This window comes from Bubalus bubalis, chromosome X (genome assembly GCF_019923935.1).
Source record: "Bubalus bubalis isolate 160015118507 breed Murrah chromosome X, NDDB_SH_1, whole genome shotgun sequence".
In the NCBI taxonomy this organism is placed as follows: domain Eukaryota; kingdom Metazoa; phylum Chordata; class Mammalia; order Artiodactyla; family Bovidae; genus Bubalus; species Bubalus bubalis.
The window spans coordinates 34,089,905-34,108,273 of record NC_059181.1 but is presented as its reverse complement, the minus strand read 5'-3'; the positions used below and the strand labels follow the sequence as shown (position 1 = coordinate 34,108,273).

Genomic DNA, 18,369 nt, shown 5'->3' with positions numbered 1-18,369 from the left:
TAGCTCTCTTTTTGGTGCAGAATCCATATCCAAATTCTTTTAAACAATTAAGGGGGAGGTAAAAAGAAAATGACACGAATTTGAGCAAGTTCTGGGAGTTGGTGATGGACAGGGAGACCTGGCTTACTGCAGCCCATGGGGCCGCAAAGAGTAGGACATGATTGAACTGAACTGAAAAAGAAAAACTTCCTGAATCTTATGTTTCTTTAAAATAATCAAACTAAAATGAACTGCAAGCCAAAGAGACACATTTTGGGGTGGCAAGTAATGCCAAAAAACCTGAAAAAAATATAGCAAAACTTTGATTTAAATATAAGACTTGCATTTGTATAAGAACAAATCTAAAGAAAAGATATCTCATAAGTCTACATGTAAAACTATACAATTTAAAAACTCTTTAAGGGAATATACAGAAATGGAGGCATATACTGTTTATGAATTGGAATATTCAGTAATGTAGAGATGCCAATTATCTTTCAATTTAATTATAGATTCAACGTAATTCCAGATGGTACGGGGAGGGAAGAGGGAGGAGGGTTCAGGATGGGGAACACGTGTATACCTGTGGCGGATTCATTTTGATATATGGCAAAACCAATACAATATTGTAAAGTTAAAAAATAAAATAAAATAAAAAAAAGAAAAAAAATCACTATAGAATTTTTATGAAATTTGATAAGCTGTTTCTCCATTGGTCTTGGAACAAAAAGGAACACATATAGATAAGTAATTTTTGAAATATAGTTAAGTATTGTTACTATATGGTTATTAAGCTTTTTGGACATAATGATAGAATAACAGACAAAAAGAATAGAATAGAAAACCCCAAAATAACTCATGTGCATGGCCACTTGATTCATGACAGACATAGTGAAACAGGAGGGAATGGGGGGAGAGCACAACCTTCAAAAGAATGATACCGTCATTGAGGATATGACACAAACTGATCAGAACCAATTAGGTCCAACATGTGGAAGATTTGACTTCCAGTGGACCTTGAGTCCAGGACTGTGGGTTCAAGTCCAATCACATACTTGGGTCCAAGAACTTAATGAAGCTCAGCTTCTTTATGTTTCAGCACAGAAAGAATTCAGTGAGAGGCAAAGTAATAGATAAGCAGATTAATTTAGAGAGATATACCTTCCATAGACAAAATGTGGTCTTTCTCAAAAGGCGAGAACTGCCCCAGAATATGGAGTCATTTCAGAAAGTGAGAGAGGCCCCAGAAGAAACATACTCCACAGAGTGTGGGCCATTTCAGTAGGCAAAAGGCCTTCATGGCAAATAGATGGGGAAACAATGGAAACAGTAACAGACTTTATAGTCTTGGGTTCCAAAACCACTGCAGATGGTGACTGCAGCCATGAAATTAAAAGATGCTTGTTCCCTGGAAGGAAAGCTAAGACCAACCTAGATGCATATTAAAAAGCAGAGACATTACTTTGCTGACAAACATCTGTCTAGTCAAAGCTATGGTCTTTCCAGTAGTCATGTATGGATGTGAGAGTTGGACCATAAAGAAAAGCTGAGTGCAGAAGAATTGATGCTTTTGAACTGTGGTGTTGGATAAGACTCTTGAGAGTCCCTTGGATGGCAAGGAGATCAACCCAGTCAATCCTTTTTTTTTTTTTTAACTTAAAAAAATTATTTATTTAAATTGGAGGCAAATTACTTTACAATATTGTGGTGATTTTGCCATACATTGACATGGCATATGGAATCAGCCATGGGTGTACATATGTCTCCCCATTCCAAACCCCCCTTCAACCTCCCTCCCCATCCCATCCCTCTGGGTTGTCCCAGTATACCAGCTTTGAATGTCTGTTTCATACATTGAACTTGGACTGGTCGTCTATTTCACATATGGTAATATGCAAGTTTAAATGCTATTCTCTCAAATCACCCCACCCTCACCTTCTCCCACAGAGCCCAAAGACTTCTCCCACAGTCTCCCACAGTCTTTATATCTCTGTCTCTTTTTCTGTCTCACAGGTTGGGTCATTGTTACTGTCTTTCTAAATTCCATTCATATGCATTAATATACTGTATTGGTGTTTTCCTTTCTGGCTTACTTCACTCTGTATAATAGGCTCCAGTTTCATCCACCTCATTAGAACTGACTCAAATGTGTTCTTTTTAATAGATGAGTAAACATCCGCTGGATCATGGAAAAAGGAAGAGAGTTCCAGAAAAAAAATCTATTTCTGCTTTATTGACTATGCCAAAGCCTTTGACTCTGGATCACAATAAACTGTGGGAAATTCTGAAAGAGATGGGAATACCAGACCACCTGACCTGCCTCTTGAGAAACCTATATGCAGATCAGGAAGCAACAATTAGAACTGGACATGGAACAACAGACTGGTTCCATATAGGAAAAGGAGTACGTCAAGGCTGTATATTGTCACCCTGCTTATTTAACATATGCAGAGTACATCATGAGAAACGCTAGGCTGGAAGAAGCACAAGCTGGAATCAAGATTGTCGGGAGAAATATCAATAACCTCAGATATGCAGATGACACCACCCTTATGGCAGAAAGTGAAGAGGAACTAAAAAGCCTCTTGATGAAAGTGAAAGAGGAGACTGAAAAAGTTGGCTTAAAGCTCAACACTCAGAAAACTAGGATCGTGGCATCTGGTCTCATCACTTCATGGGAAATAGATGGGGAAACAGTGGAAACAGTGTCAGACTTTATTTTTTTGGGCTCCAAAATCACTGCTGATGGCGACTGCAGCCATGAAATTAAAAGACGCTCACTCCTTGGAAGGAAAGTTATGACCAACCTAGATAGCATATTCAAAAGCAGAGACATCACTTTGCCAAGAAAGGTCCGTCTAGTCAAAGCTATGGTTTTTGCAGTGGTCACATATGGATGTGAAAGTTAGACTGTGAAGAAAGCTGAGCGCTGAAGAATTGATGCTTTTGAACTGTGGTGTTGGAGAAGACTCTTGAGAGTCCCTTGGACTTCAAGGAGATCCAACCAGTCCATTCTAAAGGAGATCAGTCCTGGGTGTTCTTTGGAAGGACTGATGCTAAAGCTGAAACTCCAATACTTTGGCCACCTCATGAGAAGAGTTGACTAATTGGAAAAGACTCTGATGCTGGGAGAGATTGGGGGCAGGAGGAGAAGGGGACGACAGAGGATGAAATGGCTGGATGGCATCACCGATGCAATGGACATGAGTTTGGCTGAACTCTGGGAGTTGGTGATGGACAGGAAGGCCTGGCATGCTGCAATTCATGGGGTCACAAACAGTCAGACATGACTGAGCAACTGAACTGGACTGAATCTTCCATTGTGTATTCCATTGTGTATCCAATATGCTAGTGGAGATCAGTGGAGAAATAACTCCAGAAAAAATGAAGGGATGGAGCCAAAGCAAAAACAATACCCAGCTATGGATGTGACTGGTGATAGAAGCAAGGTCCGATGCTGTAAAGAGCAATATTGCATAGGAACCTGGAATGTCAGGTCCATGAATCAAGGCAAATTGGAAGTGGTCAAACAAGAGATGGCAAGAGTGAATGTCGACATTCTAGGAATCAGCGAACTCAAATGGACTGGAATGGGTGAATTTAACTCAGATGACCATTATATCTACTACTGCAGGCAGGAATCCCTCAGAAGAAATGGAGTAGCCATCATGGTCAACAAAAGAGTTCAAAATGCAGTACTTGGATGCAATCTCAAAAATGACAGAATGATCTCTGTTCATTTCCAAGGCAAACCATTCAATATCACAGTAATCCAAGTCTATGCCCCAACCAGTAACACTGAAGAAGCTGAAGTTGAACGGTTCTATGAAGACCTACAAGACCGTTCAGAGCTAACACCCAAAAAAGATGCCCATTGTGTATGTACCACAACTTTCTTATCCATTTGTCTGCTGATGGACATCTAGGTTGCTTCCATGTCCTGGCTATTGCAAACAGTGCTGCAATGAACATTGGAGTACACGTGTCTCTTTCAATTCTGGTTTCTTCGGTGTGTATGCCCACTAGTGGAATTGCTAGGTCTAATGGCAGTTCTATTTCCAGTTTTTTAAAGGAATCTCCACACTCCACAGTCCTCCATAGTGGCTGTACTAGTTTGCATTCCCACCAACATTGTAAGAGGGTTCCCTTTTCTCCACACCCTCTCCAGCATTTATTGCTTGTAAACTTTTTGATAGCAGCCATTCTGACCAGTGTGCGATGGTACCTCATTGTGCAAACCAGTCAAGGAAATCAACCCTGAATATTCATTGGAAGGACTGATGCTGAAGCCGAAGCTTCAAACCTTTAGCCACCTGATGCGAAGAGCCGACTCATTGGAAAAAAAACCCTTGATGCTGGGAAAGATCAAAGGCAAAAGGAGAAGAGTGTGACAGAGGATGAGATGATTAGATAGCATCACCAACTCAATGGACCTGAATCTGAGCAAACTCTGGGAGATACTGAAGGATGGGGAAGTCTGACCTGTTGCAGTCCATAGGGTCACAAAGAGTCAGACAGGACTTAGCCACTGAACAACAACAACTCTGTGCCTCAGTTTTTCCATCTATCAAGCTATTCATCTAACAATATAATCTGCTTCCTAGGATTTTTGTGAGATTAAATCAGTTAACATACATAAACTTCTTAGAACAGTATCTGGATAGGGAATTTTATACAAACACTTGACATCATTAATACTAAGGAGAATATATTAGAAGAGCAGATGGCTGAGATACAAAATTCAGGTTACAGAGAAAAATTTTTGAAAGAACAGAGAGCAGTTAACTTGGACCAAAGACTAAGAAACTACATTATAAGTGTCTTTATAATGTGTTGCTCCTGAAAATAATGTTAGGAACAAAGAGAAGTCACAGAAGGTAATCTTTGCTTCAACATGAGTATATGTCATTTGTTAAAGTATATATCAGAAATTAAAACATTGAAAGAGATTAAACTCAATGATAATATGTTTTAGATATAGCATGATTAATGATTGCTGCTTCCAACCTCTCTCTTTTGTTAATAGCCTGTCCTTAAATCTTCTTGTATTGGGAATTGGGGGAGTGAGAGGATTAACACGTGATAGTTACCTGATTCTTTGGGAATTTCTGAGTTCAGTGTACAGTCAGTTATGTATGACTTTCTTCTCTTTACTTTAGCTCTTTTGACAATTTAGGCTGTTTGAAAAAAAAAAATATATATATATATATAATTTTGGATACTGTGATACCACATTTTATGTGATTAAATTCTTGGATATTGCATAGCATGCTCTAGTGGAGTTTTAAGGGTATCCTACTAGGTTAGCAAAGAGTCTCTGTTTTAAGCTCCCTGAATGGACCTCTGCTGCCCAGACTCTTCAACTTCATGTCTGGGCCCCTCAAACCATTCCATGATCAAGAAACTGCCCAGCAGGTCATATCAGAGATGCTGCTTTAAAACCAAATCTGTCATCCATTTGTCTAATCTGATTTTTCAGTTAGTTGAAGATATTGAATGACACCCAGATTCCCATGGAGAAGGCAATGGCAACCCACTCCAGTACTCTTGCCTGGAAAATCCCATGGGAGGAGCCTGGTGGGCTGCAGTCCATGGGGTCGCTAGGAGTTGGACACGACTGAGTGACTTCACATTCACTTTTCACTTTCATGCATTGGAGAAGAAAATGGCAACCCACTCCAGTGTTCTTGCCTGGAGAATCCCAGGGAGGGGGGGAGCCTCATGGGCTGCCGTCTATGGGGTAGCACAGAGTAGGACATGACTGAAGTGACTTAGCAGAGCTGAGCAGATTCCCATGCATTTCTTGTGTTTTCTTTATGGCACTTAACCAAAAGATAAGTATTTGTTTATTTATTTGTTCATTGTCAAAAGGGCATGATCTTATTCTGTTTGATTAATCACCACAAATCCAATACCAAGAAGAGATCCTAGCACAAAGAAGTATACTAAGTAGGTGACCAATTAATGGATGAGTGAATACATGAATATACATATCTCCTAAGTACAGATGATCATTTTGTGAATAATGTGTTACATGTAAAGTCCATCTGGGAATTATCAACAAAATTGAATATATACAAAAAATTGAGTGTTGGAAACACTTAATAAATACCATAAACTTAAGATATTAATATCTATATTTCATTGATATTAAAATTCATGTTGTATTGCTCATAATAGCTGAAAAAGCTCACTCCTCACTTTATTGATGCTAATTACAATATAAAACACATTTTAATAGCACCATAATGGATATAATTAATCTCTGCAATGTGGTGAATCCATTATTTAAATTACTAATTGGATTTCAATAAGCATTTAGTAGATTTTAAGTCTGTGTCATGAGTGATTGGAAGTCTTATAGAATATGACACATTAATACCAAAGAATGTAAATAGCAAAAAAAATGTCAGAAGTATAATATCTTAGGAATCTCTTAAAAAGATATTCAAAATTTAAGGACATGGAACTCATGTAAAACAAATGGAGTCTACTAATCTAACATGTACTTAAGCATTTGATTATAATAATAATTTTGTAGGAAGTATAGACTTGCAGAAACCTAAGGAAAATTGTAACTCAAGGGAGAGGGTGCAAGAGAAGGAATAATTTGCTGTGGAAATTATACTGGTGATAGAAATTCTAGACGCAGGATGGTTTATTAACTTTGGCATCAGACCTGAATTCAGATTTTGACTCTACCACTGACAATTTGGGAGACTTAGGGAAATTATAAAAACTTTCTAAACTTTTCTAAGTTAATTTTTAACTTTAAAAATTTAAATATTTAAAAAATATTTCTCTTTTTTTCCCTATATTTTTTCTTCCTCTTTTCCTTCTTTCCTGGCTTCTCTCTCTCTTACTCTATCTCTCTCTATGCGTACACACAGATGTATTTGAGAACCTTGGATTTCTTTCTTTATAAATGTAGTACATTTTTAGCAATATTATTACCATAGGCGTTTATAGCTTAATCCATATATAAGACATATTTTCCTCTCTGGGGGACATATTCTCTATGCAAAAGGCTGGTAAACATTAGAACAGATATAGTGAAAACTAAGTTTATTGTACAGAGAAATATTTTACTTATCTGCTTCCACTGATGTCTTCTGTGCCTGTTTTTGAAATAATCTAGTTCAGAAATTTTATTCATCAGATTCAATATTTCTTGATGTGTTCAACTCATAGCAACATCATTCTGACTTGATGGACATATTTCATTTTTCTCTGCCAGTCTCTTTTGTTTCCTAGATTTGAAGAGCAGATTAAGTCTATAAGTTTAGAATAAATAGTTGATCAGGATCTGTAAGGAAAATATATATGAAGATAGTTTCTCATTCTAGTTTACCATTTATTTCAATAATTGTAATCTTTTGGCTGAAAATATTATCATGAAACAAAAGGGCATTCAAATATTTGTATTTTAGATATTATATGAAAGCATATGAAATATTTGTATTTAGAGTAAATGTGAGCATGCTTATGTGATCTGCAGTGATGACAAAAAATCTAAAATTGGCCTTTTATAAGGTAGCACGACTGCATTTCTTGGAGGAGAGCATGGCAACCCACTCTAGTATTCTTGCCTGGGAAACCCCATGGACAGAGGAGCCTGGCTGGCTAGGGTCCATAGGGTTGCAAAGAGTCAGACACAACTGCAGCAACTTAGCACGCATGCACATGCTACTGTATTTGAAGGAAAAACTGAAATAATGGATGTAAATATTTTAATTTTTAAATAATGGAATGAAGTATATTGGAGTTCAGCAACAAAGACTTCCATATCCTTGACTGACAAGGCTATCATACTATCTGTTTGATATTAAGTCTTCTTTAATAATAGTCATGGTAATTCTCTTTGTATATGAGGAGAGTTTGGGTTCATCAAGTATATATTGTTTACTTTGTTATCCTAAATTTGTGGTTAATCTACTTTCATCTCTGCTCAAGTATCATCATAATTTTCAGTTTTTTAAATTTTCCATTGCTTTTTCATCATTTTCAAGGTTCAGGCTACTACCAATGATCCTCTGGGTTTGCCCACAAGCAGGAGAGTGCCAGGAAGAAAAGCAGGATGAGCACAAGCATCCAGGACTGAAGCCAAGGTAAAAAAGGTAATGGACATACCTACATATAAAGATTTTCAGTGAAGATTAAATTAGGTGGTATTTGGAAATTTCCTACAGAAAATGAACATTACAGAAGTCTTCTACACTAGTATGGTAGTAAGACATATGTCAATAAATGAAAGCTTTTTGGTAATCAACTTCCTCTAATTTGAATTTTAGACACTTAGACATCACCACATTATTTTTTAATATCTACTCAAGAAATCATTTCCCACTTTTAGACATGAATAAAGAACACTGAATTTGGAGTTAAAATAACTCTGTTTCAGAAATGGCTGCATCTCAAAACAGGCCTGTGATGTAAATTTAAGACAATTAACTTCTCTTGTGGTGATCCATACAGTCAAAGGCTTTGACACAGTCAATAAAGCAGAAATAGATGTTTTTCTGGAACTCTCTTGCTTCGTCCATAATCCAGAAGATGTTGGCAATTTGATCTCTGGTTCCCCTGCCTTTTCTAAATCCAGTTTGAACATTTGGAAGTTCACGGTTCACTTACTGTTAAAGCCTGGCTTGGAGAATTTTGAGGATTACTTTACTAGCGTGTGAGATGAGTGCAATTGTTCAGTAGTTTGAGCATTCTTGGGCATTGCCTTTCTTTGTGATTGGAATGAAAAATGACCTTTTCCAGTCCTGTGGCCACTGCTGAGTTTTCCAAATTTGCTGGCATATTGAGTACACCACTTTCACAGCACCATTTTTTAGAATTTGAAATAGCTCAACTGAAATTCTATCACCTCCTTAGCTTTGTTCATAGTGATGCTTCCTAAGGCCCACTTGACTTCACATTCCAGGATGTCTGGCTCTAGGTCAGTGATCACACCATCGTGATCATCTGGATCATGAAGATCTTTTTTTGTGTAGTTCTTCTGTGTATTCTTGCCACCTCTTCTTAATATCTTCTGCTTCTGTTAGGTCCATACCATTTCTGTCCTTTATTGAACCCATCTTTGCATGAAATGTTCCCTTAGTATCTCTGATTTTCTTGAAGAGATCTCTAGTCTTTCCCATTCTATTGTTTCCTTCTATTTCTTTGCACTGATCACTGAGGAAGGCTTTCTTATCTCTTCTTGGTATTCTTTGGAACTCTGCATCCAAATGGGTATATCTTTCCTTTTCTCCTTTGCTTTTCACTTCTCTTCTTTTCACAGCTATTTGTAAGGCCTCCTCAGACAGCCATTTTGCTTTTTTGCATTTCTTATTCTTGGGGATGGCCTTGATCCCTGTCTCCTGTACAATGTCATGAACCTCCATCCATAGTTCATCAGGCACTCTGTCTATCAGATGTAATCCCTTGAATCTATTTCTCACTTCCACTGTATAATCATAAGGGATTTGACTTAGGTCATGCCTGAATGGTCTAGTAGTTTTCCCTACTTTTTTCAATTTAAGTCTGAATTTGGCAATAAGGAGTTCATGATCTGAGCCACAGACCACTATTGTTTTTTTTTTTTGTTTGTTTGTTTGTTTGTTTTTGCTGACTTTATAGAGCTTCTCCATCTTTGGCTGCAAAGAATATAATCAAACTGATATTGGTATTGACCATCTGGTGATGTCCATGTGTAGAGTCTTCTCCTGTGTTGCTGGAAGAGGGAGTTTGCTATGACCAGCATGTTCTATTGGCAAAACTCTGTTAGGCTTTGACCTGCTTCATTGTGTACTCCAAGGCCAAATTTGCCTGTTCCTCCTGGTGTTTCTTGACTTCCTACTTTTCCATTCCAGTCCCCTGTAATGAAAAGGACATCTTTTTGGGGTGTTAGTTCTAGAAAGTCTTGGAGGTCTTCATTGAACTGTTCAACTTCAGCTTCTTCAGCATTATTCTTTGGGGCATAGACTTGGATTATTGTGATATTAAATGATATTAAATGGTTTGCCTTGGAAACGAACAGAGATCATTCTGTCGTTTTTGAGATTGCATCAAAGTACTGAATTTTGGACTCTTTTGTTGACTATGATGGCTACTCCATTTCTTCTAAGGGATTCTTGCCCACAGTAGTAGATATAATGGTGATCTGAGTTAAATTCACCCATTCCAGTCCATTTTAGTTTGCTGATTCCTAAAATGTCAATGTTCACTCTTGCCATCTCCTGTTTGACCACTTCCAATTTGCCTTGATTCATGGACCTAACATTCCAGGTTCTTATGCAGTATTGCTCTTTACAGTATTGGACTTTGCTTCTATCACCAGTCACATCCACAACTGGGTGTTGTTTTTGCTTTGGCTCCATCCCTTCATTCTTTCTGGAGTTAATTCCCCACTGATCTCCAGTAGCATACTGGGCACCTACTGACCTGGGGAGTTCATCTTTCAGTGTCCTATCTTTTTGCCTTTTCATATACCAGACCACCTGACCTGCCTCTTGAGAAATCTGTATGAAGGTCAGGAAGCAAGAGTTAGAACTGTCATGGAACAACAGACTGGTTCCAAAGGAAAAGGAGTACGTTAAGGCTGTATATTGTCACCCTGCTTATTTAACTTATACAGAGTACATCATGAAAAATGCTGGGTTGGATGAAGCCCAAGCTGGAATCAAGATTGCTGGGAGAAATAGCAATAACCTCAGATATGAAGATGACACCACCCTTATGACAGAAAGTGAAAAAGAACTAAAGAGCCTCTTGATGAAAGTGGAAGAGGAGAGTTAAAAAGTTGGCTTAAAGCTCAACATTCAGAAAATGAAGATTATGGCATCTGGTCCCATCACTTCATGGGAAATAGATGGGGAAACAGTGGAAACAGTGACAGACTTTAATTTTGCGGGGCTCCAGAATCATTGCAGATGGTGACAGCAGCCATGAAATTAAAAAGACACTTACTCCTTGGAAGGAAAGTTATGACCAACCTAGATAGCATATTGAAAAGCAGAAACATTACTTTGCCAACAAAAGTCCATCTAGTCAAGGCTATGGTTTTTCCAGTGGTCGTGTATGGATGTGAGAGTTGGACTGTGAAGAAAGCTGAGCACTGAAGAATTGACACTTTAACTGTGGTGTTGGAGAAGACTCTTGACAGTCCTTTGGACTGCAAGAAGATCCAACCAGTCCATCATAAAGGAAATCAGTCCTGAATATCCATTGGAAGGACTGATCCTGAAGCTGAAACTCCAGTATTTTGGCCACCTGATACAAAGAACTGACTCACTGGAATAGACCCTGATGCTGGAAAGGATTGAAGGTAGGAGGAGAAGGGGATGACAGAGGATGAGATGGTTGGATGGCATCACCGACTCAATGGACATGAATTTGAGTAAACTCCGGGAGTTGGTGATGGACAGGGAGGCCTGGCTGCAGGGGTCGCAAAGAGTCAGGCGTGACTGAGAGACTGAACTGACCTGAGTTAACTTCTCTAAATCATTCTCATTTATAGTATCAGAATAATAGTTTACAATTGTAATGAAATGAACTGAGATCATGAGTAATGAATATAAATACAATTTACAAGATGTAAGACATCTCAAGTTATAATTTAATTACACAAATATTGAACTCATCCAGGATATTTACATAGCCTTCTTCAGAGAATGTTATGGGAGTTTCCAAAGAAGATTTATTCAAGTAACCTCCCTTCCTACTCCATCTCCTATCCCATATGTTTTGTTGTTGTTTAGTCTGCTAAGTTCTGCCCAACTCTTTGCAACCCCATAGACTGCAATAATCCAGGCTCACTGTCCTCCACTATTCTTCCAGAGTTTGCTTAGTTCATGTCAATTGAGTTGGAGATGGTACCCAACCATCTCATCCTCGGCTGCCCTCTTCTCCTTTCAATTCAGTTCAATTCAGTTCAGTCGCTCAGCCATGTCCAACTCTTTGTGACCCCATGAATTGCAGCATGCAAGGCCTTCCTGTCCATCACCAACTCCTGGAGTTCACCCATGCTCATGTCCATCAAGTTGGTGATACCATCCAGCCATCTCATCCTCTGTCGTCCCCTTCTCCTCCTGCCCCCAATCCCTCCCAGCATCAGAGTCTTTTCCAATGACTCAACTGTTCTCATGAGGTGGCCAAAGTACTGGAGTTTCAGCTTTAGCATCAGTCCTTCCAATGAACACCCAGGACTGATTTCCTTTAGAATGGACTGGTTGGATCTCCTTGCAGTCCAAAAGACTTTCAAGAGTCTTCTCCAACACTACAGTTCAAAAGCATCAATTCTTCAGTGCTCAGCTTTCTTCACAGTCCAACTCTCCCATCCATACATGACCACTGGAAAAACCTTGACTACACGGATCTTTGTTGGCAAAAGAATGTCTCTGCTTTTGAATATGCTACCTAGGTTGGTCATAACTTTCCTTCCAAGGAGTAAGCGTCTTTTAATTTCATGGCTGCAATCACCATCTGCAGTGATTTTGGAGCCCCAAAAAACAAAGTCTGACACTGTTTCCCCATCTATTTCCTATGAAGTGATGGGACCGGATACCATGATCTTCATTTTCTGAATGTTGAGCTTTAAACCAACTTTTTCACTCTCCTCTTTCACTTTCTTCAAGAGGCTTTTTAGTTCCTCTTCACTTTCTGCCATAAAGGTGGTGTCATCTGCATATCTGAGGTTATTGATATTTCTCCTGGCAATCTTGATTCCAGCTTGTGCTTCTTCCAGCCCAGCTTTTCTCATGATGTACTCTGCATATAAGTTAAATAAGCAGGGTGACAATATACAGCCTTGACGAACTCCTTTTCCTATTTGGAACCAGTCTGTTGTTCCATGTCCAGTTCTAACTGTTGCTTCCTGACCTGCATATAGGTTTCTCAAGAGGCAGGTCAGGTGGTCTGGCATTCCCCTCTCTTTCAGAATTTTCCACAGTTTATTGTGATCCACACAGTCAAAGGCTTTGGCATAGTCAATAAAGCGGAATCAGATGTTTTTCTGGAACTCTCTTGCTTTTTCCATGATCCAGAGGATGTTGGCAATTTGATCTCTGGTTCCTCTGCCTTTTCTAAAACCAGCTTGAACATCTGGAAGTTCACCATTCACTTATTGCTGAAGCCTGGCTTGGAGAATTTTGAGCATTACTTAACTAGCGTGTGAGATGAGTGCAATTGGACGGTAGTTTGAGCATTCTTTGGCATTGCCTTTCTTTGGGATTCGAAGGAAAACTGACCTTTTCCAGTCCTGTGGCCACTGCTGGGTTTTCCAAATTTTCTGGCATACTGAGTGCAGCACTTTCACAGCATCATCTTTCAGGATTTGAAATAGCTCAACTGGAGTTTCATCACCTCCACTAGCTTTGTTGGTAGTGATGCTTCCTAAGGCCCACTTGACTTCACATTCCAGGATGTTTGGCCCTAGGTGCATGGTCACACCATATTCTCCTTTAGCCAGATATTTTTCTTTTCTTTTTTTTGGCAAGGAGAGGGACAAAAACAGTCTCAAGGAGCTTCAGTGCTTTAAAACAAGCATTAATTTCTTTAGAATACTATCACACCAGTTAGAGTCACACTTAGTTGTATTTTAAAGCAGCTATTTAGTTCACTTATTCTGTGTAGGATAAGCCACAGGAAGAATTTCAAAACTAAACTTGAGGTCTGGTTATCCTTTCTAGTGTTGGGGCAAATTATCATCAGTATAGGTGAGAAGGTTATCTTTTTTTTTTTTTTTAATCACTCTGATCATATTAGCTGTGTTTTGAAGTATTCCTGTGAGGCTAGACTATTTCTGGAACCATAGTGAAAATTCATGGACTCAGGCTTCAAATGTAAACTTACCCTAGGGAGATTTGACTAGTTGGTTGAAACTTAATAGTAATGAGATTAAATTATCTGTTATGGAACAATGGAATATGTTCTGTTCTATGGTCTCAGGCTACATTGGAAATTTAGCTAATCATCTCAGCATGGTAAGCCAGACTGAACTGGATGAATCAGCAGAAATAAATCTCCATGACTACAAAAATTATATGCCCTACTTGTCTAAATTAGTATCATTATGTTTTGATTTTGAGAAAAGCAAATGGTTTTTGTTTGATAAACTGATAAACTTCAAGCTGACCAAATTTCCCAAACTTCCTCTGATATCTGGTCAGTTATTTCTAAGTTCTAAATATACCTCTAAGTCAGAGTCATGTCTGTAATAATAATAATAAAAAAGCAGAATAACACTTGATTAATAAGATCCCCATGTTTGGAAATGATTGATTCTAGGATGTACCTCATATGAGATTGAGAGATATTTATGATCAAGATTTTCAAATCCCACTAGCATCCCTAGCATATGCCAGGCACAAAACAAACATTTCTTCAGTGACTGGTAACATGTCAGAAGATTTTGGTTGAGCATTCCATCAAGGATCAACTCAAAAAACCACCACAAATACCTGTTGTTCAAGCAAGTCTAAATGTATTACATTTACTGCAGCGAAGGAGAACATCTTGTCAGAGGGTTAGTGATGTCTCAAAATGGGGGAAATTAGGAAAATATAACTTACAGGGTTTTATGGCTTGGGATGGATGACTTTAAGGTAGGCTTTGTAATGTGGAGAACTGGCTCAGAGTGGGCAGAATTTATAATATAATAGCTTTCAATTGATAGGTACAGTGAAGCAAGGGCTTGAAATACTCTTGATAAGTAAGCTTAGTCTTGATTTTAAAAAAAGGTTTTTAGTTGAGTCATAGTTTTACCTTTGAGGAGTGGGTATTTCTTGGTGCAAGAGCTAAGGTACTTTTCCTTGGTGTCAGTGCAATTTTACATAGGGCAAGAAAGTATGCCTCGTTTCAGTATTGTTTAACACAGGGGCAAGAACTAATATTGGTTTTAGTTAATTAAAAATGAAACGAAGAGTAAGTAAATCTTTACAGAACCATCTAATGACAAGAATTATCTTAATGAGATTGTTGCATCTACCTCATATGAAAGAAATTACTCTCCTCAGTTGTATTATTCTTAGCTAATTCTTTCTATGTCTACTCTATGCCTTTTTGAATGTAACTGAATGGACTGAGAGAGCAATTACTCCTTTTCTGAGGTAGTCAATACTCTATATCAATTTCAATTCACTATTTTTGGTACTCAAGAGCTTTTGTATGTGTATATCTGCCTAACTTATTTTTCCATACTCCATATCAGAGGCTGAAAGCAGTAAAAGAAGACTGAATGTTTTCATCTTTCTGTTAATTGATATTTTTGGCATTTCAAATGTTGATACTGTATCATGTATAGGTTAAAAAAAACTTTCACTTTTTGAAGTTTATTATTTAAAGTTTTGATTGGGAGATCAAATTTCTTTTTGGCTACACCATCTTCCATGCAATATTATAGACTTTTGCTCCCTCTACCTTGCTTCATTAGCCCAAGATAGAAGGCATTCTATCTTGAAGTAAACTCATAGAAGTCCCTTTTATTCCATTTGCTCTGTTGCTTTGGTTTTTAAAATAGTTTTTCATTCCTTTGCTGTCATTTTATTGCGTTTTAGGAAGAAAAGGAGAAAAGAATGTATACTCGGTCTATCATCTTGACTGAAAGATGTTTTGTTAATTTTACACATCAATTGGGATATTCTGTTTATTTTTAACTGATTATTAAGTAATGAAACCTCTACTATCCTAAAATATATTGTACATCTTAATGGAAAGTAATACAGAATGGTGGAAAAAAAAACCCTCTAGATTTAGAGTTAATTCAGTTCTAGTTCTAGTTTTGATGTTTCTAGCTATATGAAGTTGAACAAGTTACTTAACCATTTCAATTTCAGTACCTCATCTGTGAAACAGTCATGTTACTTTATACATGGAAAATCCCATGGATGGAGGAGCCTGGGAGGCTGCAGTCCATCGGGTCGCTAAGAGTCGGACACAACTGAGTGACTTCACTTTCCCTTTTCACTTTCATGCATTGGAGAAGAAAATGGCAACCCACTCCAGTGTTCTTGCCTGGAGAATCCCAGGGTTGGTGGAGCCTGGTGGGCTGCCATCTCTGGGCTCGCACAGAGTCGGACACGACTGAAGCGACTTAGCAGCAGCAGCAGCAGGAACCTTCCAGTGCTAATGTTCTGATTCTGTTTCATCCCAAGACAAGGCATCTTGATTAGCTACATTTGAGTACAGAACAATTTGATGATTTTAGTATAAATTTTAGGAACCTGTCTGTGAAATTTGCTCAGTCGTGTCTGACTCTTTGCAACGCCATAAACTATATAGTCCATGGAATTCTCTAGGCCAGAATACTGGAGTGGGTAGTCTTTCCCTTTTCCAGGGGATCTTCTCAACCCAGGGATCAAACCCAGGTCTCCCATATTGCAGGTGGATTCTTTACCAGCTGAGCCACAAGGGAAGCCCAATTTTAGGAACATTAAATCTCAAATCCAAACTTTTGAGTTGTAAGTTATAGGTCTACATGCTTTAAAATCTTTTAATGCTTTTATGGATATAGGTAGATATAGATATAGAACAACCAGATGATGAGAATTCAATTCTGACACTGACTAACTGGTGTTAGTATCAAACTCCATAGGTAAGGGCTCAGTCCCACAAGACTGCCCTCACTTAAGATTCCAGTCACAAGTATCCAAGTTATCCACTCTTGTCCAACTTGGCTCCTAAAGCTGGGGTTTTTTCACAACTCCCCTCAAGTTTGAAAATTTGGTAGAATGTTTCACATAACTCAAGAAAAATTATACTTACCATTATAGTTTGTTATAAAGGATACAAATAACAGTCAGATGAGAGGTACATTGGGCAAGGCTAGGAAGAGTCCTGAGTACAGGAACCTCTGTTCCACGGAGTTGGAGTGTGCCATTTCCTAGCATGTGGATGTGTTCTTCGTTTCCTAAGTTTTCAGAACTGTTATTTAGGGGGTTCATGGAGGATTCACTACATAAGAATCAGTGATTAGCTCAATATCTAGCCCTTCTCCACTCTCTGGAAGGTGGGGAGTGAGAGTGAAAATTCCAAGTTTTTAATCAGGGTTCAATCTTTCTGGGACCATTTCCACCCTAAAACTATTTAGGGGCCTGCCAGGAATCACCTGACTAGAACAAAATATATTCCTATCACTCTTATCAGTTAGAAAACTCTAAGGGTTGTGGGAGCTCTGCCAGGAAATGGAGACAAAGACAAAATATTTTTCTTCTTTATAATATATTATATACTTTCATATATATGTATATTGCTTTCCCATTTTAAAAATCGGTAGAAATGTCTCATTTTACTTTAATGTCATGAATTTTAATTCACTTCTTTATTAAAGAAAGTTTTACAAGAAACTGATTAGACTACATAAGCAAACAGTATCTAGAATTTTATACACCTACTCAAATTGATTTCATCAGGGTAATAAAATACTCCCTTGTGGTATATTAGATACTTTGGGAAGCTATGTTGACTCGTCAAGTCACCAGGGTACCATTTAGTAAATTGCAACTTCAATGGATTATTAACTTTTTACATAATATATTTCAATTAAAACAAAATTGGATCTCAATAAAATCAAATGGCTGATGCTGAGTTTAGTCTATGAGCAGGAAAGTAAGCACTGGAAATGTTGCTTAAAGGCATATTACCTACAAGAAATTAAATCACTTCAGAAGTGAGCTAATCATACATAGAAGGAATGGATACATATCCTAACACTTCATCTTCCTTAGAAATTCTCCCAGATCTTACCTTTAAAAAATACAGCTTTACAAAGTAATCCTCACCTGAATACTATAAACAAAATAGCTTTAAAAAATTTAGCATGGAAGGTATTAGTATTAGTTTCCCCTCACATAACTATTTCAGTAAGTTAGAATTCTTCAAACCTGCTATACTCACAAAGCTAGATTGTCTCACTGCATGTGAACTACACTCCGCTAACTATTGACTCATTTTCAAAATAGAATTAACTATTTCTTACCCACTAAGGGCCCATTTGAATGCATTGAACAGCAGTTATTGCAACCCACATCACCTCATACTGGCTTAGTTTTGAACTGTAATTCAAAGCCTCACTAGATTCACTGAATCCTATAGATAGAAGAGACATTTTGTTAAATTTATTTATGATATTTTTGACTGATTGATTTTTGTTATACTACTCTGATTAGTATTCTGAGCATGTTGAAGTTAGGCTAGGCTAAGCTATGATGTTTGGTAGGCTAGGAATATTAAACGCATTTTTGAATTATGATATTGGACTTCCCAGTTGGCTCAGTGTTAAAGAATCTGCCTGCCAGTGCAGGAGCTGCAGGAGATGTGGATGAAATCCCTGGGTCAGGAAGACTCCTAGTGGAGGAAATGGTAACCCACTCCAATGAGGTTATGGCTCTATAGTAATTATACAATTTCATT

The 18,369-nt window shown here is 38.0% G+C and overlaps 1 pseudogene; it reads left to right on the top strand.

The window, feature by feature from the left end:
• The first annotated feature begins 885 nt into the window (after positions 1–885).
• The window catches only part of LOC102403131, a 54,541-nt pseudogene continuing 37,057 nt past the window's right edge, over positions 886–18,369 (top strand).